Source organism: Chiloscyllium punctatum, chromosome 34 (genome assembly GCF_047496795.1).
Source record: "Chiloscyllium punctatum isolate Juve2018m chromosome 34, sChiPun1.3, whole genome shotgun sequence".
NCBI lineage: Eukaryota > Metazoa > Chordata > Chondrichthyes > Orectolobiformes > Hemiscylliidae > Chiloscyllium > Chiloscyllium punctatum.
The window spans coordinates 49,071,212-49,090,309 of NC_092772.1; the positions used below are offsets into that span (position 1 = coordinate 49,071,212).

A 19,098-nucleotide genomic window follows, 5' to 3' on the forward strand; every position below is an offset into this window, starting at 1 on the left:
GCTGCTGTTTTTGTCAATCAAGAGCTTGGGAATTGATGTCTGAAACACCAAGGTCATTACCCTGAAGTGACAGACACCTGTCTCCTCTCAAACCTGTTGAGCTTTTCCTGCAACTTCTGTTTTTGTCACTTACAGCGTTGAGTTGAAATCCACAAACTTCTTTTTTCTGCAGGCAAAGAACGGGGCTGTGTGTGTTCACGGATTTAACTTTGAGATCGCTGTCCCCAGTCACTCCAAGCGAGCGAATGACAATTCCCAATTATGTCTGGACAGAAATCACAGAAGCATAGGATCTCTCCAGTTTGGAAACAGGCCATTCCGCCCGACGAGTCGCTCAGTGGTTCTCACTGCTGCCTGACAGTGCTACTAGGGACCCAGGCTCGATTCCAACTGTCGGGAGTCGATTCCGTGTCGAGTTTGCACATTCTCCCAGAGTCTGCGTGGGTTTGCTCGGGTTTCCTCCCACAGTCCAAAGACGTGCAGGTCGAGTGAATTGGCCATTCTAAATTGTCATCGATGCATTATTCAGTGAGAAACGGGTCTGGGCGTGTTACTCTTCAGAGGATCGATGTGGACTTGTTGGGCTGAAGGGCCTGTTTCCACACTGTAGCCAATCTAATTTATTCTAATCTCGTCAACACCGACCCTGCAGAGAGCAATCGACCCAGATCCATTCCGCACACTGCATCATTCTCCATTGAATGCTGACTAATCCACCCTTCCGGGCCCGCACAATCACCGGACACAATGGGACAATGAAGCATGGCCAATCCCGCAGAAGGTACACATCTTTGTACTGAGATCGGTAACCGGAGCAGCCGGAGCAAACCCACGCACACACACGCGCGGGCAGAATGTTCAAACTGCACAGACGGTGACGCGAGGGTCGATTGGAACCTGTGTCCCAAGCGCTTTGAGTCAGCCAGTGTGAACCAATCAGCCGCGAGCGCTGAGCGCTGAGCGGCGCGGCACCCGGCTCCATAGCTCAGCGGTTAGAGCACTGGTCTTGTAAACCAAGGGTCGTGAGTTCAAAACTCACGAGGGCCTCGTCATCCGTGCTGCCCGGCCCGACCAAAACCGACTCTGTTTCAACGCTCGGGATGAGACTGAGGAGCACTTTGTTGGAATCGCTCCACGCCAGTTTGTGCTCCAAGCGGCTCCTTTGGCAGCACGAGCGTTCACCCCCCAACCACCGGATGAACGAGTCGAGCTCAGGAAAAAACCTGTTGGACTGACTGCTTGCTGCTGTTTTTGTCAATCAAGAGCTTGGGAATTGATGTCTGAAACACCAAGGTCATTACCCTGAAGTGACAGACACCTGTCTCCTCTCAAACCTGTTGAGCTTTTCCTGCAACTTCTGTTTTTGTCACTTACAGCGTTGAGTTGAAATCCACAAACTTCTTTTTTCTGCAGGCAAAGAACGGGGCTGTGTGTGTTCACGGATTTAACTTTGAGATCGCTGTCCCCAGTCACTCCAAGCGAGCGAATGACAATTCCCAATTATGTCTGGACAGAAATCACAGAAGCATAGGATCTCTCCAGTTTGGAAACAGGCCATTCCGCCCGACGAGTCGCTCAGTGGTTCTCACTGCTGCCTGACAGTGCTACTAGGGACCCAGGCTCGATTCCAACTGTCGGGAGTCGATTCCGTGTCGAGTTTGCACATTCTCCCAGAGTCTGCGTGGGTTTGCTCGGGTTTCCTCCCACAGTCCAAAGACGTGCAGGTCGAGTGAATTGGCCATTCTAAATTGTCATCGATGCATTATTCAGTGAGAAACGGGTCTGGGCGTGTTACTCTTCAGAGGATCGATGTGGACTTGTTGGGCTGAAGGGCCTGTTTCCACACTGTAGCCAATCTAATTTATTCTAATCTCGTCAACACCGACCCTGCAGAGAGCAATCGACCCAGATCCATTCCGCACACTGCATCATTCTCCATTGAATGCTGACTAATCCACCCTTCCGGGCCCGCACAATCACCGGACACAATGGGACAATGAAGCATGGCCAATCCCGCAGAAGGTACACATCTTTGTACTGAGATCGGTAACCGGAGCAGCCGGAGCAAACCCACGCACACACACGCGCGGGCAGAATGTTCAAACTGCACAGACGGTGACGCGAGGGTCGATTGGAACCTGTGTCCCAAGCGCTTTGAGTCAGCCAGTGTGAACCAATCAGCCGCGAGCGCTGAGCGCTGAGCGGCGCGGCACCCGGCTCCATAGCTCAGCGGTTAGAGCACTGGTCTTGTAAACCAAGGGTCGTGAGTTCAAAACTCACGAGGGCCTCGTCATCCGTGCTGCCCGGCCCGACCAAAACCGACTCTGTTTCAACGCTCGGGATGAGACTGAGGAGCACTTTGTTGGAATCGCTCCACGCCAGTTTGTGCTCCAAGCGGCTCCTTTGGCAGCACGAGCGTTCACCCCCCAACCACCGGATGAACGAGTCGAGCTCAGGAAAAAACCTGTTGGACTGACTGCTTGCTGCTGTTTTTGTCAATCAAGAGCTTGGGAATTGATGTCTGAAACACCAAGGTCATTACCCTGAAGTGACAGACACCTGTCTCCTCTCAAACCTGTTGAGCTTTTCCTGCAACTTCTGTTTTTGTCACTTACAGCGTTGAGTTGAAATCCACAAACTTCTTTTTTCTGCAGGCAAAGAACGGGGCTGTGTGTGTTCACGGATTTAACTTTGAGATCGCTGTCCCCAGTCACTCCAAGCGAGCGAATGACAATTCCCAATTATGTCTGGACAGAAATCACAGAAGCATAGGATCTCTCCAGTTTGGAAACAGGCCATTCCGCCCGACGAGTCGCTCAGTGGTTCTCACTGCTGCCTGACAGTGCTACTAGGGACCCAGGCTCGATTCCAACTGTCGGGAGTCGATTCCGTGTCGAGTTTGCACATTCTCCCAGAGTCTGCGTGGGTTTGCTCGGGTTTCCTCCCACAGTCCAAAGACGTGCAGGTCGAGTGAATTGGCCATTCTAAATTGTCATCGATGCATTATTCAGTGAGAAACGGGTCTGGGCGTGTTACTCTTCAGAGGATCGATGTGGACTTGTTGGGCTGAAGGGCCTGTTTCCACACTGTAGCCAATCTAATTTATTCTAATCTCGTCAACACCGACCCTGCAGAGAGCAATCGACCCAGATCCATTCCGCACACTGCATCATTCTCCATTGAATGCTGACTAATCCACCCTTCCGGGCCCGCACAATCACCGGACACAATGGGACAATGAAGCATGGCCAATCCCGCAGAAGGTACACATCTTTGTACTGAGATCGGTAACCGGAGCAGCCGGAGCAAACCCACGCACACACACGCGCGGGCAGAATGTTCAAACTGCACAGACGGTGACGCGAGGGTCGATTGGAACCTGTGTCCCAAGCGCTTTGAGTCAGCCAGTGTGAACCAATCAGCCGCGAGCGCTGAGCGCTGAGCGGCGCGGCACCCGGCTCCATAGCTCAGCGGTTAAAGGACTGGTCTTGTAAACCAGGGGTCGTGAGTTCAAATCTCACTGGGGCCTCGTCATCCGTGCTGCCCGGCCCGGCCAGGCCCGACTCTGTTTCAACGCTTGGGATGAGACTGAGGAGCACTTTGTTGGAATCGCTCCACGCCAGTTTGTGGTCCAAGCGGCTCCTTTGGCAGCATGAGCGATCACCCCCCAACCACCGGATGAACGAGTCGAGCTCAGGAAAAACCCGGTCGGACTGACTGACTGCTTGCTGATGTTTTTGTCAATCAAGAGCTTGGGAATTGATGTCTGAAACAGCAAGGTCATTACCCTGAAGTGACAGACACCTGTCTCCTCTCAAACCTGTTGAGCTTTTCCTGCAACTTCTGTTTTTGTCACTTACAGCGTTGAGTTGAAATCCACAAACTTCTTTTTTCTGCAGGCAAAGAACGGGGCTGTGTGTGTTCACGGATTTAACTTTGAGATCGCTGACCCCAGTCACTCCAAGCGAGCGAATGACAATTCCCAATTATGTCTGGACAGAAATCACAGAAGCATAGGATCTCTCCAGTTTGGAAACAGGCCATTCCGCCCGACGAGTCGCTCAGTGGTTCTCACTGCTGCCTGACAGCGCTACTAGGGACCCAGGCTCGATTCCAACTGTCGGGAGTCGATTCCGTGTGGAGTTTGCACATTCTCCCAGAGTCTGCGTGGGTTTGCTCGGGTTTCCTCCCACAGTCCAAAGACGTGCAGGTCGAGTGAATTGGCCATTCTAAATTGTCATCGATGCATTATTCAGTGAGAAACGGGTCTGGGCGGGTTACTCTTCAGAGGATCGATGTGGACTTGGTGGGCTGAAGGGCCTGTTTCCACACTGTAGCCAATCTAATTTATTCTAATCTCGTCAACACCGACCCTGCAGAGAGCAATCGACCCAGATCCATTGCGCACACTGCATCATTCTCCATTGAATGCTGACTAATCCACCCTTCCGGGCCCGCACAATCACCGGACACAATGGGACAATGAAGCATGGCCAATCCCGCAAACGCTACACATCTTTGTACTGAGAGCGGTAACCGGAGCAGCCGGAGCAAACCCACGCGCGGGCAGAATGTTCAAACTGCACAGACGGTGACGCGAGGGTCGATTGGAACCTGTGTCCCAAGCGCTTTGAGTCAGCCAGTGTGAACCAATCAGCCGCGAGCGCTGAACGCAGCGCCACCCGGCTCCATAGCTCAGCGGTTAGAGCACTAGTCTTGTAAACCAGGGGTCGTGAGTTCAAATCTCACTGGGGCCTCGTCATCCGTGCTGCCCGGCCCGGCCCGGCCCGGCCAGAGCCGACTCTGTTTCAACGCTCGGGATGAGACTGAGGAGCACTTTGTTGGAATCGCTCCACGCCAGTTTGTGGTCCAAGCGGCTCGTTTGGCAGCACGAGCGTTCACCCTCCAACCACCGGATGAACGAGGCGAGCTCAGAAAAAACCCTGTTGGTCTGACAGCTTGCTGCTGTTTTTGTCAATCAAGAGCTTGGGAATTGATGTCTGAAACACCAAGGTCATTACCCTGAAGTGACAGACACCTGTCTCCTCTCAAACTTGTTGAGCTTTTCCTGCAACTTCTGTTTTTGTCACTTACAGCTTTGAGTTGAAATCAACAAACTACATTTTTCTGCAGGCAAAGAACGGGGCTGTGTGTGTTCACGGATTTAACTTTGAGATCGCTGACCCCAGTCACTCCAAGCGAGCGAATGACAATTCCCAATTATGTCTGGACAGAAATCACAGAAGCATAGGATCTCTCCAGTTTGGAAACAGGCCATTCCGCCCGACGAGTCGCTCAGTGGTTCTCACTGCTGCCTGACAGCGCTACTAGGGACCCAGGCTCGATTCCAACTGTCGGGAGTCGATTCCGTGTCGAGTTTGCACATTCTCCCAGAGTCTGCGTGGGTTTGCTCCGGTTTCCTCCCACAGTCCAAAGACGTGCAGGTCGAGTGAATTGGCCATTCTAAATTGTCATCGATGCATTATTCAGTGAGAAACGGGTCTGGGCGGGTTATTCTTCAGTGGATCGATGTGGACTTGTTGGGCTGAAGGGCCTGTTTCCACACTGTAGCCAATCTAATTTATTCTAATCTCGTCAACACCGACCCTGCAGAGAGCAATCGACCCAGATCCATTGCGCACACTGCATCATTCTCCATTGAATGCTGACTAATCCACCCTTCCGGGCCCGCACAATCACCGGACAAAATGGGACAATGAAGCATGGCCAATCCCGCAAACGCTACACATCTTTGTACTGAGATCGGTAACCGGAGCAGCCGGAGCAAACCCACGCACACACACGCGCGGGCAGAATGTTCAAACTGCACAGACGGTGACGCGAGGGTCGATTGGAACCTGTGTCCCAAGCGCTTTGAGTCAGCCAGTGTGAACCAATCAGCCGCGAGCGCTGAGCGCTGAGGGCAGCGCCCCCCGGCTCCATAGCTCAGCGGTTTGAGCACTGGTCTTGTAAACCAGGGGTCGTGAGTTCAAATCTCACTGGGGCCATCGTCATCCGTGCTGCCCGGCCCGGCCAGGCCCGACTCTGTTTCAACGCTTGGGATGAGGCTGAGGAGCACTTTGTTGGAATCGCTCCCCGCCAGTTTGTGGTCCAAGCGGCTCCTTTGGCAGCACGAGCGTTCACCCCCCAACTACCGGATGAACGAGTCGAGCTCAGGAAAAACCCTGTTGGACTGACTGCTTGCTGCTGTTTTTGTCAATCAAGAGCTTGGGAATTGATGTCTGAAACAGCAAGGTCATTACCCTGAAGTGACAGACACCTGTCTCCTCTCAAACCTGTTGAGCTTTTCCTGCAACTTCTGTTTTTGTCACTTACAGCGTTGAGTTGAAATCCACAAACTTCTTTTTTCTGCAGGCAAAGAACGGGGCTGTGTGTGTTCACGGATTTAACTTTGAGATCGCTGACCCCAGTCACTCCAAGCGAGCGAATGACAATTCCCAATTATTTCTGGACAGAAATCACAGAAGCATAGGATCTCTCCAGTTTGGAAACAGGCCATTCCGCCCGACGAGTCGCTCAGTGGTTCTCACTGCTGCCTGACAGCGCTACTAGGGACCCAGGCTCGATTCCAACTGTCGGGAGTCGATTCCGTGTCGAGTTTGCACATTCTCCCAGAGTCTGCGTGGGTTTGCTCCGGTTTCCTCCCACAGTCCAAAGACGGGCAGGTCGAGTGAATTGGCCATTCTAAATTGTCATCGATGCATTATTCAGTGAGAAACGGGTCTGGGCGGGTTACTCTTCAGTGGATCGATGTGGACTTGTTGGGCTGAAGGGCCTATTTCCACACTGTAGCCAATCTAATTTATTCTAATCTCGTCAACACCGACCCTGCAGAGAGCAATCGACCCAGATCCATTGCGCACACTGCATCATTCTCCATTGAATGTTGACTAATCCACCCTTCCGGGCCCGCACAATCACCGGACACAATGGGACAATGAAGCATGGCCAATCCCGCAAACGCTACACATCTTTGTACTGAGAGCGGTAACCGGAGCAGCCGGAGCAAACCCACGCTCGGGCAGAATGTTCAAACTGCACAGACGGTGACGCGAGGGTCGATTGGAACCTGTGTCCCAAGCGCTTTGAGTCAGCCAGTGTGAACCAATCAGCCGCGAGCGCTGAGCGCTGAGGGCAGCGCCCCCCGGCTCCATAGCTCAGCGGTTAGAGCACTGGTCTTGTAAACCAGGGGTCGTGAGTTCAAATCTCACTGGGGCCTCGTCATCCGTGCTGCCCGGCCCGGCCAGGCCCGACTCTGTTTCAACGCTTGGGATGAGACTGAGGAGCACTTTGTTGGAATCGCTCCCCGCCAGTTTGTGGTCCAAGCGGCTCCTTTGGCAGCACGAGCGTTCACCCCCCAACTACCGGATGAACGAGTCGAGCTCAGGAAAAACCCTGTTGGACTGACTGCTTGCTGCTGTTTTTGTCAATCAAGAGCTTGGGAATTGATGTCTGAAACAGCAAGGTCATTACCCTGAAGTGACAGACACCTGTCTCCTCTCAAACCTGTTGAGCTTTTCCTGCAACTTCTGTTTTTGTCACTTACAGCGTTGAGTTGAAATCCACAAACTTCTTTTTTCTGCAGGCAAAGAACGGGGCTGTGTGTGTTCACGGATTTAACTTTGAGATCGCTGACCCCAGGCACTCCAAGCGAGCGAATGACAATTCCCAATTATTTCTGGACAGAAATCACAGAAGCATAGGATCTCTCCAGTTTGGAAACAGGCCATTCCGCCCGACGAGTCGCTCAGTGGTTCTCACTGCTGCCTGACAGCGCTACTAGGGACCCAGGCTCGATTCCAACTGTCGGGAGTCGATTCCGTGTCGAGTTTGCACATTCTCCCAGAGTCTGCGTGGGTTTGCTCCGGTTTCCTCCCACAGTCCAAAGACGGGCAGGTCGAGTGAATTGGCCATTCTAAATTGTCATCGATGCATTATTCAGTGAGAAACGGGTCTGGGCGGGTTACTCTTCAGTGGATCGATGTGGACTTGTTGGGCTGAAGGGCCTATTTCCACACTGTAGCCAATCTAATTTATTCTAATCTCGTCAACACCGACCCTGCAGAGAGCAATCGACCCAGATCCATTGCGCACACTGCATCATTCTCCATTGAATGTTGACTAATCCACCCTTCCGGGCCCGCACAATCACCGGACACAATGGGACAATGAAGCATGGCCAATCCCGCAAACGCTACACATCTTTGTACTGAGAGCGGTAACCGGAGCAGCTGGAGCAAACCCACGCACACACACGCGCGGGCAGAATGTTCAAACTGCACAGACGGTGACGCGAGGGTCGATTGGAACCTGTGTCCCAAGCGCTTTGAGTCAGCCAGTGTGAACCAATCAGCCGCGAGCGCTGAGCGCTGAGCGCAGCGCCCCCCGGCTCCATAGCTCAGCGGTTAGAGCACTGGTCTTGTAAACCAGGGGTCGTGAGTTCAAGTGTCACTGAGGCCTCGTCATCCGTGCTGCCCGGCCCGGCCGCTGAGCTATGGAGCCGGGGAGCGTAGCACTCGCTTCCAATACCATACAACCCAGATGGCCTCCTTCTTCAAAGACCGCAATTTCCCCCCAGACATGATCGACAATGCCCTCCTCCACTTCCTGCTCCTCCACCCTTGTGCCCCACCCCTCCAACCGTGACCAGGACAGAACCCCACTGGTCCTCACCTACCACCCCAGCAACCTCCATGTACAGCGTCTCATCCGTCGTCATTTCTGCCACCTCCAAACAGACCCCACCACCAGGGATATATTTCCCTCCCCTCCCCTATCAGGGTTCCAAAAAGACCACTCCCTCCGTGACTCCCTCGTCAGGTCCCCCCCCCCCACCAACCCAATCTCCACTCCCTGCACCTTCCCCTGCAACCACAAGAAATGCAAAACTTGCGCCCACGCCTCTCCCCTTCCTTCCCTCCAAGGCCCAAAGGGATCCTTCCATATCCACCACAAATTCACCTGCACGTACAAACACATCATTTATTGCATCCGCTGCACCCGATGTGGCCTCCTCCATATTGGGGAGACAGGCCGCCGACTTGCGGAATGCTTCAGAGAACACCTCTGCGACACCCGGACCAACCAACTCAACCACCCTGTGGCTCAACACTTCAACTCCCCCTCCCAGTCCACCAAGGACATGCAGGTCCTTGGACTCCTCCATTGCCAGACCATAGCAACACGACGGTTGGAGGAAGAGCGCCTCATCTTCTGCCTAGGAACACTCCAACCACAAGAGACGAACTCGGATTTCTCCAGTTTCCTCATTTCCCCTCCCCCCACCTTGTCTCAGTCAAATCCCTCGAACTCAGCACCACCTTCCGAACCTGCAATCTTCTTCCTGACCTCTCCGCCCCCACCACACTCCGGCCTATCACAGTCACCTTGACGTCCTTCCACCTATCGCATTTCCAACGCCACTCCCCCAAGTCCCTCCTCCCTACATTTTTTCTTAGCCTGCTTCGCACACTTTCCTCATTCCTGAAGAAGGGCTCATGCCCGAAATGTCGATTCTCCTGTTCCTTCGATGCTGCCTGACCTGCTGCGCATTTCCAGCAACACTTTTTCAGCTCATTTCCCACTGTGTCCCACTCACTACCTGCACTGTCATACTCATTTCCCACTGTGTCCCACTCACTATCCTGCACTGTCACTATCATTTCCCACTGTGTCCCACTCACTACCTGCAGTGTCACACTCATTTACCACTGTGCCCCACTCACTACCCTGCACTGTCACACTCATTTCCCACTGTGTCCCACTCACTACCTGCGCTGTCACACTCATTTCCCACTGTGTCCCACTCACTACCCTGCACTGTCACACTCATTTCCCACTGTGTCCCACTCACTACCTGCAGTGTCACACTCATTTCCCACTGTGTCCCACTCACTACCTGCACTGTCACACTCATTTCCCACTGTGTCCCATTCACTACCTGCACTGTCACACTCATTTCCCACTGTGTCCCACTCACTATCTGCAATGTCACACTCATTTCCCACTGTGTCCCACTCACTACCTGCAGTGTCACACTCATTTCCCACTGAGTCCCACTCACTACCTGCACTGTCACACTCATTTCCCACTGTGTCCCACTCACTACCAGCACTGTCACACTCATTTCCCACTGTGTCCCACTCACTACCTGCACTGTCACACTCATTTCCCACTGTGTCCCACTCACTACCCTGCACTGTCACACTCATTTCCCACTGTGTCCCACTCACAACCCTGCACTGTCACACTCATTTCCCACTGTGTCCCACTCACTACCCTACACTGTCACACTCATTTCCCACCGTGTCCCACTCACGCTGCACTGTCACACTCATTTCCCACTGTGTCCCACTCACTACCTGCACTGTCACACTCATTTCCCACTGTGTCCCACTCACTACGTGCACTGTCACACTCATTTCCCAGTGTGTCCCACTCACGACCTGCACTGTCACACTCATTTCCCACTGTGTCCCACTCAGTACCCTGCACTGTCACACTCATTTCCCACTGTGTCCCACTCACTACCTGCACTGTCACACTCATTTCCGACTGTGTCCCACTCACTACCTGTACTGTCACACTCATTTCCCACTGTGTTCCACTCACGACCTGCACTGTCACACTCATTTCCCACTGTGTCCCACTCACTACCCTACACTGTCACACTCATTTCCCACTGTGTCCCACTCACTACCTGCACTGTCACATTCATTTCCCACTGTGTCCCACTCACTACCTGCACTGCCACACTCATTTCCCACTGTGTCCCACTCACTATCCTACACTGTCACACTCATTTCCCACTGTGTCCCACTCACTACCCTACACTGTCACACTCATTTCCCACTGTGTCCCACTCACTACCTGCACTGTCACACTCATTTCCCACTGTGTCCCACTCACTACCTGAACTGTCACACTCATTTCCCACTGTGTCCCACTCACTACCTGCACTGTCACACTCATTTCCCACTGTGTCCCACTCACTACCCTACACTGTCACACTCATATCTCACTGTGTCCCACTCACTACCTGCACTGCCACACTCATTTCCCACTGTGTCCCACTCACTAACCTACACTGTCACACTCATTTCCCACTGTGTCCCACTCACTACCCTACACTGTCACACTCATTTCCCACTGTGTCCCACTCACTACCTGCACTGTCACAATCATTTCCTACTGTGTCCCACTCACTACCTGCAATGTCACACTCATGTCCCACTGTGTCCACTCACTACCTGCACTGTCACACTCATTTCCCACTGTGTACCACTCACTACCCTACACTATCACACTCATTTCCGACTGTGTCCCACTCACTACCCTGCACTGTCACACTCATTTCCCACTGTGTCCCACTCACTACCTGCACTGTCACATTCATTTCCCACTGTGTCCCACTCACTACCTGCACTGCCACACTAATTTCCCACTGTGTCCCACTCACTATCCTACACTGTCACACTCATTTCCCACTGTGTCCCACTCACTACCTACACTGACACACTCATTTCCTACTGTGTCCCACTCACTACGTGCAATGTCACACTCATGTCCCACTGTGTCCACTCACTACCTGCACTGTCACACTCATTTCCCACTGTGTACCACTCACTACCCTACACTATCACACTTATTTCCGACTGTGTCCCACTCACTACCCTGCACTGTCACACTCATTTCCCACTGTGTCCCACTCACTACCTGCACTGTCACACTCATTTCCCACTGTGTCCCACTCACTATCCTACACTGTCACACTCATTTCCCACTGTGTCCCACTCACTATCCCACACTGTCACACTCATTTGCCACAGTGTCCCACTCTCTACCTGCACTGTCACACTCATTTCCCACTGTGTCCCACTCACTACATGCACTATCACACTCATTTCCCACTGTGTCCCACTCACTACCTGCACTGTCACACTCATTTCCCACTGTGTCCCACTCACTATCCTACACTGTCACACTCATTTCCCACAGTGTCCCACTCTCTACCTGCACTGTCACACTCATTTCCCACTGTGTCCCACTCACTACATGCACTGTCACACTCAATTCCCACAGTGTCCCACTCACTACCCTGCACTGTCACACTCATTTCACACTGCGTCCCACTCACTATCTGCACTGTCACAAGCATTTCCCACTGTGTCCCACTCACTACCTGCACTGTCACACTCATTTCCCACTGGGTCCCACTCACTACCTGCACTGTCACACTCATTTCCCACTCTGTCCCACTCACTACCTGCACTGTCACACTCATTTCCCACTATGCCCCACTCACTACCTGCACTATCACACTCATTTCCGACTGTGTCCCAGTCACTACCTCCACTATCACACTCATTTCCCACTGTGTCCCACTCACTACCTCCACTATCACACTCATTTCGCACTGTGTCGCACTCACTACCTGCACTGTCACACTCATTTCCCACTGTGTCCCACTCACTACCTGCACTGTCACACTCATTTCACACTGTGTACCACTCACTACCTGCACTGTCACACTCATTTCCGACTGTGTCCCACTCACTACCCTGCACTATCACACTCATTTCCCACTGTGTCCCACTCACTACCTGCACTGTCACACTCATTTCCCACTGTGTCCCACTCACTACCTGTACTGTCACAATCGTTTCCCACTGTGTCCCACTCACTACCCTGCACTGTCACACTCATTTCCCACTGTGTCCATCTCACTACCCTGCAGTGTCACACTCATTTCCCACTGTGTCCCACTCACTACCCTGCACTGTCACACTCATTTCCCACTGTGTCCCACTCACTACCCTGCACTGTCACACTCATTTCCCTCTGTGTCCCACTCACTACCCTGCACTGTCACACTCATTTCCCACTGTGTCCCACTCACTATCTGCACTGTCACACTCATTTCCCACTGTGTCCCACTCACCACCTGTACTGTCACACTCATTTCCCACTGTGTCCCACTCACTACCCTGCACTGTCACACTCATTTCCCACTGTGTCCCACTCACTACCCTGCACTGTCAAACTCATTTCCCACTGTGTCCCACTCACTATCTGCACTGTCACACTCATTTCCCACTGTGTCCCACTCACTACCCTGCACTGTCACACTCATTTCCCACTGTGTCCCACTCACTACCCTGCACTGTCACACTCATTTCCCACTGTGTCCCACTCACTACCCTGCACTGTCACACTCATTTCCCACTGTGTCCCAATCACAACCCTGTACTGTCACAATCATTTCCCACTGTGTCCCACTCACTACCCTGCACTGTCACACTCATTTCCCACTGTGTCCCACTCACTACCCTGCACTGTCAAATTCATTTCCCACTGTGTCCCACTCACTATCTGCACTGTCACACTCATTTCCCACTGTGTCCCACTCACTACCCTGCACTGTCACACTCATTTCCCAATGTGTCCCACTCACTACCCTGCACTATCACACTCATTTCCCACTGTGTCCCACTCACTACCTACACTGTCACACTCATTTCCAACTGTGCCCCACTCACTACCCTGCAATGTCACACTCATTTCCGACTGTGTCCCACTCACTACCTGCACTGTCATACTCATTTCCCACTGTGCCCCACTCACTACCCTGCAATGTCACACTCATGTCCGAATGTCTCCCACTCACTACCTGCACTGTCACACTCATTTCCGACTGTGTCCCACTCACTACCTGCACTCTCACACTCATTTCCCACTGTGTCCCACTCACTACCTACACTGTCACACTCATTTACCACTGTGTCCCGCTCACTACCTGCACTGTCACACTCATTTCCGACTGTGTCCCACTCACTGCCTGCACTGTCACACTCATTTCCCACTGTGCCCCACTCACTACCTGCACTGTCACACTCATTTCCGACTGTGTCCCACTCACTACCTGCACTGTCACACTCATTTCCCACTGTGCCCCACTCACTACCTGCAATGTCACACTCATTTCCGACTGTGTCCCACTCACTACCTGCACTGTCACACTCATTTCCCACTGTGCCCCACTCACTACCCTGCAATGTCACACTCATTTCCGACTGTGTCCCACTCACTACCTGCACTATCACACACATTTCCCACTGTGTCCCACTCACTACCTGCACTGTCACAATCATTTCCCACTGTGTCCCACTCACTACCTGCACTGTCATAATCATTTCCCACTGTGTCCCACTCACTACCTGCACTGTCACACTCATTTCCCACTGTGTCCCACTCACTACCTGCAGTGTCACACTCATTTCCCACTGTGTCCCACTCACTACCTGCACTATCACACTCATTTCCGACTGTGTCCCACTCCCTCACTGTACTGTCACACTCATTTCCCACTGTGGCCCACTCAACACCCTGCACGGTCACACTCATTTCCCACTGTGCCCCACTCACTACCTGCAATGTCACACTCATTTCCGACTGTGTCCCACTCACTACCTGCACTGTCACACTCATTTCCCACTGTGCCCCACTCACTACCCTGCAATGTCACACTCATTTCCGACTGTGTCCCACTCACTACCTGCACTATCATACTCATTTCCCACTGTGTCCCACTCACTACCTGCACTGTCACACTCATTTCCCACTGTGTCCCACTCACTACCTGCACTGTCATAATCATTTCCCACTGTGTCCCACTCACTACCTGCACTGTCACACTCACTTCACACTGTGCCCCACTCACTACCTGCAGTGTCACACTCATTTCCCACTGTGTCCCACTCACTACCTGCACTATCACACTCATTTCCGACTGTGTCCCACTCACTACACTGTACTGTCACACTCATTTCCCACTGTGGCCCACTCAACACCCTGCACGGTCACACTCATTTCCCACTGTGTCCTACTCACTATCTGCACTATCACACTCATTTCCCACTGTCTCACACTCACTACCTGCACTGTCACACTCATTTCCGACTGTGTCCCACTCACTACCTGCACTATCACACTCATTTCCCACTGTGTCCCACTCACTATCTGCACTGTCACACTCATTTCCCACTGTGTCCCACTCACTACTTGCAGTGTCACACTCATTTCCCACTGTGTCCCACTCACTACCTACACTGTCACATTCATTTCCCACTGTTCCCCACTCACTACCCTGCAATGTCACACTCATTTCCGACTGTGTCCCACTCACTACCTGCACTGTCACACTCATTTCCCACTGTGCCCCACTCACTACCCTGAAATGTCACACTCATTTCCGACTGTGTCCCACTCACTACCAGCACTGTCACACTCATTTCCCACTGTGTCCCACTCACTACCTGCACTATCACACTCATTTCCCACTGTGTCCCACTCACTACCTACACTTTCACACTCATTTCCCACTGTGCCCCACTCACTACCCTGCAATGTCACATTCATTTCCGACTGTGTCCCACTCACTACCTGCACTGTCACACTCATTTCCCACTGTGCCCCACTCACTACCCTGCAATGTCACACTCATTTCCGACTGTGTCCCACTCACTACCTGCACTGTCACACTCATTTCCCACTGTGCCCCACTCACTACCCTGCAATGTCACACTCATTACCGACTGTGTCCCACTCACTACCTGCACTGTCACACTCATTTCCGACTGTGTCCCACTCACTACCTGCACCGTCACACTCATTTCCCACTGTGACCCACTCACTACCCTGCAATGTCACACTCATTTCCGACTGTGTTCCACTCACTACCTGCACTGTCACACTCATTTCCCACAGTGGCCCACTCACTACCCTGCACTGTCACACTCATTTCCCACTGTGTCCCACTCACTACATGCACTGTCACACTCATTTCCCACTGTGTCACACTCACTACCTGCACTGTCACACTCATTTCCCACTGTGTCCCACTCACTACCTGCACTGTCACACTCATTTCCCACTGTGTCCCACTCACTACCTGTACTGTCACACTCATTTCCCACTGTGTCCCACTCCCTACATGCACTGTCACACTCATTTCCCACTGTGTCAGACTCACTACCTGCACTGTCACACTCATTTCCCACTGTGTCATTCTCACTACCTGCACTGTCACACCCATTTCCCACTGTGTCCCACTCACTACCTGCACTATAACACTCATTTCCCACTGTGTCCCACTCACTCTCTGCAATGTCACACTCATTTCCCACTGTGTCCCACTCACTACCTACACTGTCGCACTCATTTCCCACTGTGTCCCACTCACTACCTGCACTGTCACACTCATTTCCCACTGTGCCCCACTCACTACCCTGCAATGTCACACTGATTTCCGACTGTGTCCCACTCACTACCTGCACTGTCACACTCATTTCCCACTGTGTCACACTCACTACCCTGCACTGTCACACTCATTTCCCACTGTGTCCCACTTACTACCTGCACTCTCACACTCATTTCCCACTGTGTCCCACTCACTACCTACACTGTCGCACTCATTTCCCACTGTGCCCCACTCACTACCTGCACTGTCACACTCATTTCCCTCTGTGCCCCACTGACTTCCCTGCAATGTCACACTGATTTCCGACTGTGTCCCACTCACTACCTGCACTGTCACACTCATTTCCCACTGTGTCACACTCACTACCCTGCACTGTCACACTCATTTCCCACTGTGTCCCACTCAATACCTGCAGTGTCACACTCATTTCCCACTGTGTCCCACTCACTACCTGCACTGTCACACTCATTTCACACTGTGCCCCACTCACTACCTGCACTTTCACACTAATTTCCGACTGGTTCCCACTCACTACTCTGCACTGTCACACTCATTTCCCACTGTGTCCCACTCACTACCTGCACTATCACACTCATTTCCGACTGTGTCCCACTCACTACCTGCACTGTCACACTCATTTACCACTGTGTCCCACTCACTACCTGCACTGTCACACTCATTTCCCACGGTGTCCCACTCACTACCTGCACTATCACACTCATTTCCCACTGTGCCCCACTCACTACTTACACTGTCACACTCATTTCCCACTGTGTCCCACTCACTACCTGCACTATCACACTCATTTCCCACTGTGTCCCACTCACTACTTACACTGTCACACTCATTTCCCACTGTGTCCCACTCACTACCTGCACTATCACACTCGTTTCCCACTGTGTCCCAGTCACTACCTACACTGTCACACTCATTTCCAACTGTGCCCCACTCACTACCCTTCAATGTCACACTCATTTCCGACTGTGTCCCACTCACCACCTGCACTGTCACACTCATTTCCCACTGTGCCCCACTCACTACCCTGCAATGTCACACTCATTTCCGACTGTGTCCCACTCACTACCTGCACTATCACACTCATTTCCCACTGTGTCCCAGTCACTACCTACACTGTCACACTCATTTCCAACTGTGCCCCACTCACTACCCTGCAATGTCACACTCATTTCCGACTGTGTCCCACTCACTACCTGCACTGTCACACTCATTTCCCACTGTGCCCCACTCACTACCCTGCAATGTCACACTCATTTCCCACTGTGTCACACTCACTAACTGCACTGTCACACTCATTTCCGACTGTGTCCCACTCACTACCTGCACTGTCACACTCATTTCCCACTGTGTCCCACTCACTACCTGCACTGTCACACTCATTTCCCGCTGTGTCCCACTCACTACCCTGCACTGTCACACTCATTTCCCACTGTGTCCCGCTCACTACTTACATTGTCACACTCATTTCCGACTGTGTCCCACTCACTACCTGCACTATCACACTCATTTCCCACTGTGTCCCACTCATTACCTGCACTGTCACACTCATTTCCCACTGTGTCACACTCACTACCTGTTCTGTCACACTCATTTCCCACTGTGTCCCACTCACTACCTGTACTGTCACACTCATTTCCCACGGTGTCCCACTCACTACCTGCACTGTCACACTCATTTCCCACGGTGTCCCACTCACTACCTGTACTGTCACACTCATTTCCCACTGTGTCCCACTCACTACCTGTACTGTCACACTCATTTCCCACTGTGTCCCACTCACTACCTGTACTGTCACACTCATTTCCCACTGTGTCCCACTCACTACCTGCAATGTCACACTCATTTCCGACTGTGTCCCACTCACTACCTGCACTGTCACACTCACTTCACACTGTGCCCCACTCACTACCTGCACTATCACACTCATTTCCGACTGTGTCCCACTCACTACCCTGCACTGTCACACTCATTTCCCACTGTGGCCCACTCAATACCATGCACTGTCACACTCATTTCCCACTGTGTCCCACTCACTACCTGCACTATCACACTCATTTCCCACTGTGTCACACTCACTACCTGCACTGTCACACTCATTTCCCACTGTGTCCCACTCACTACCTGCACTGTCACACTCATTTCCCACTGTGCCACACTCACTATCTGCACTATCACACTCATTTCCCACTGTGTCTCACTCACTACTTACACTGTCACACTCATTTCCCACTGTGTCCCACTCACTGCCTGCAGTGTCACACTCATTTCCCACTGTGTCCCACTCACTACCTACACTGTCACACTCATTTCCGACTGTGTCCCTCTCACTACCTGCACTGTCACACTCATTTCCCACTGTGCCCCACTCACTACCCTGCAATGTCACACTCATTTCCGACTGTGTCCCACTCACTACCTGCACTGTCACACTCATTTCCGACTGTGTCACACTCACTACCCTGCACTGTCACACTCATTTCCCACTGTGTCACACTCACTACCTGCACTGTCACACTCATTTCCCACTGTGTCACACTCACTACCTGCACTGTCACACTCATTTCCGACTGTGTCCCACTCACTACCTGCACTGTCACACTCATTTCCCACTGTGTCCCACTCACTACCTGCACTGTCACACTCATTTCCCACTGTGTCCCACTCACTACCTGCACTGTCACACACATTTCCCACTGTGTCCCACTCACTACCTGCACTGTCACACTCATTTCCCACTGTGTCCCACTCACTACCCTGCAATGTCACACTCATTTCCCACTGTGTCACACTCACTGCCTGCA

General features: G+C 52.4%; 7 non-coding genes across 7 annotated transcripts; all 7 read left to right on the forward strand.

The window, feature by feature from the left end:
- Window positions 1-974: 974 nt before the first annotated feature.
- trnat-ugu (transfer RNA threonine (anticodon UGU)) lies at window positions 975-1,047 on the forward strand. The gene has a single exon. It is a non-coding gene; the product is annotated as a tRNA-Thr (tRNA).
- A 1,168-nt stretch (window positions 1,048-2,215) lies between these two features.
- Window positions 2,216-2,288, forward strand: trnat-ugu (transfer RNA threonine (anticodon UGU)). The gene has a single exon. It is a non-coding gene; the product is annotated as a tRNA-Thr (tRNA).
- Window positions 2,289-3,456: 1,168 nt separating this feature from the next.
- On the forward strand, window positions 3,457-3,529 carry trnat-ugu (transfer RNA threonine (anticodon UGU)). The gene has a single exon. It is a non-coding gene; the product is annotated as a tRNA-Thr (tRNA).
- A 1,155-nt stretch (window positions 3,530-4,684) lies between these two features.
- Window positions 4,685-4,757, forward strand: trnat-ugu (transfer RNA threonine (anticodon UGU)). The gene has a single exon. It is a non-coding gene; the product is annotated as a tRNA-Thr (tRNA).
- A 1,178-nt stretch (window positions 4,758-5,935) lies between these two features.
- Window positions 5,936-6,008, forward strand: trnat-ugu (transfer RNA threonine (anticodon UGU)). Its single transcript has one exon. It is a non-coding gene; the product is annotated as a tRNA-Thr (tRNA).
- Window positions 6,009-7,167: 1,159 nt separating this feature from the next.
- On the forward strand, window positions 7,168-7,240 carry trnat-ugu (transfer RNA threonine (anticodon UGU)). The gene has a single exon. It is a non-coding gene; the product is annotated as a tRNA-Thr (tRNA).
- Window positions 7,241-8,408: 1,168 nt separating this feature from the next.
- Window positions 8,409-8,481, forward strand: trnat-ugu (transfer RNA threonine (anticodon UGU)). Its single transcript has one exon. It is a non-coding gene; the product is annotated as a tRNA-Thr (tRNA).
- The last annotated feature ends 10,617 nt before the right edge of the window (window positions 8,482-19,098 follow it).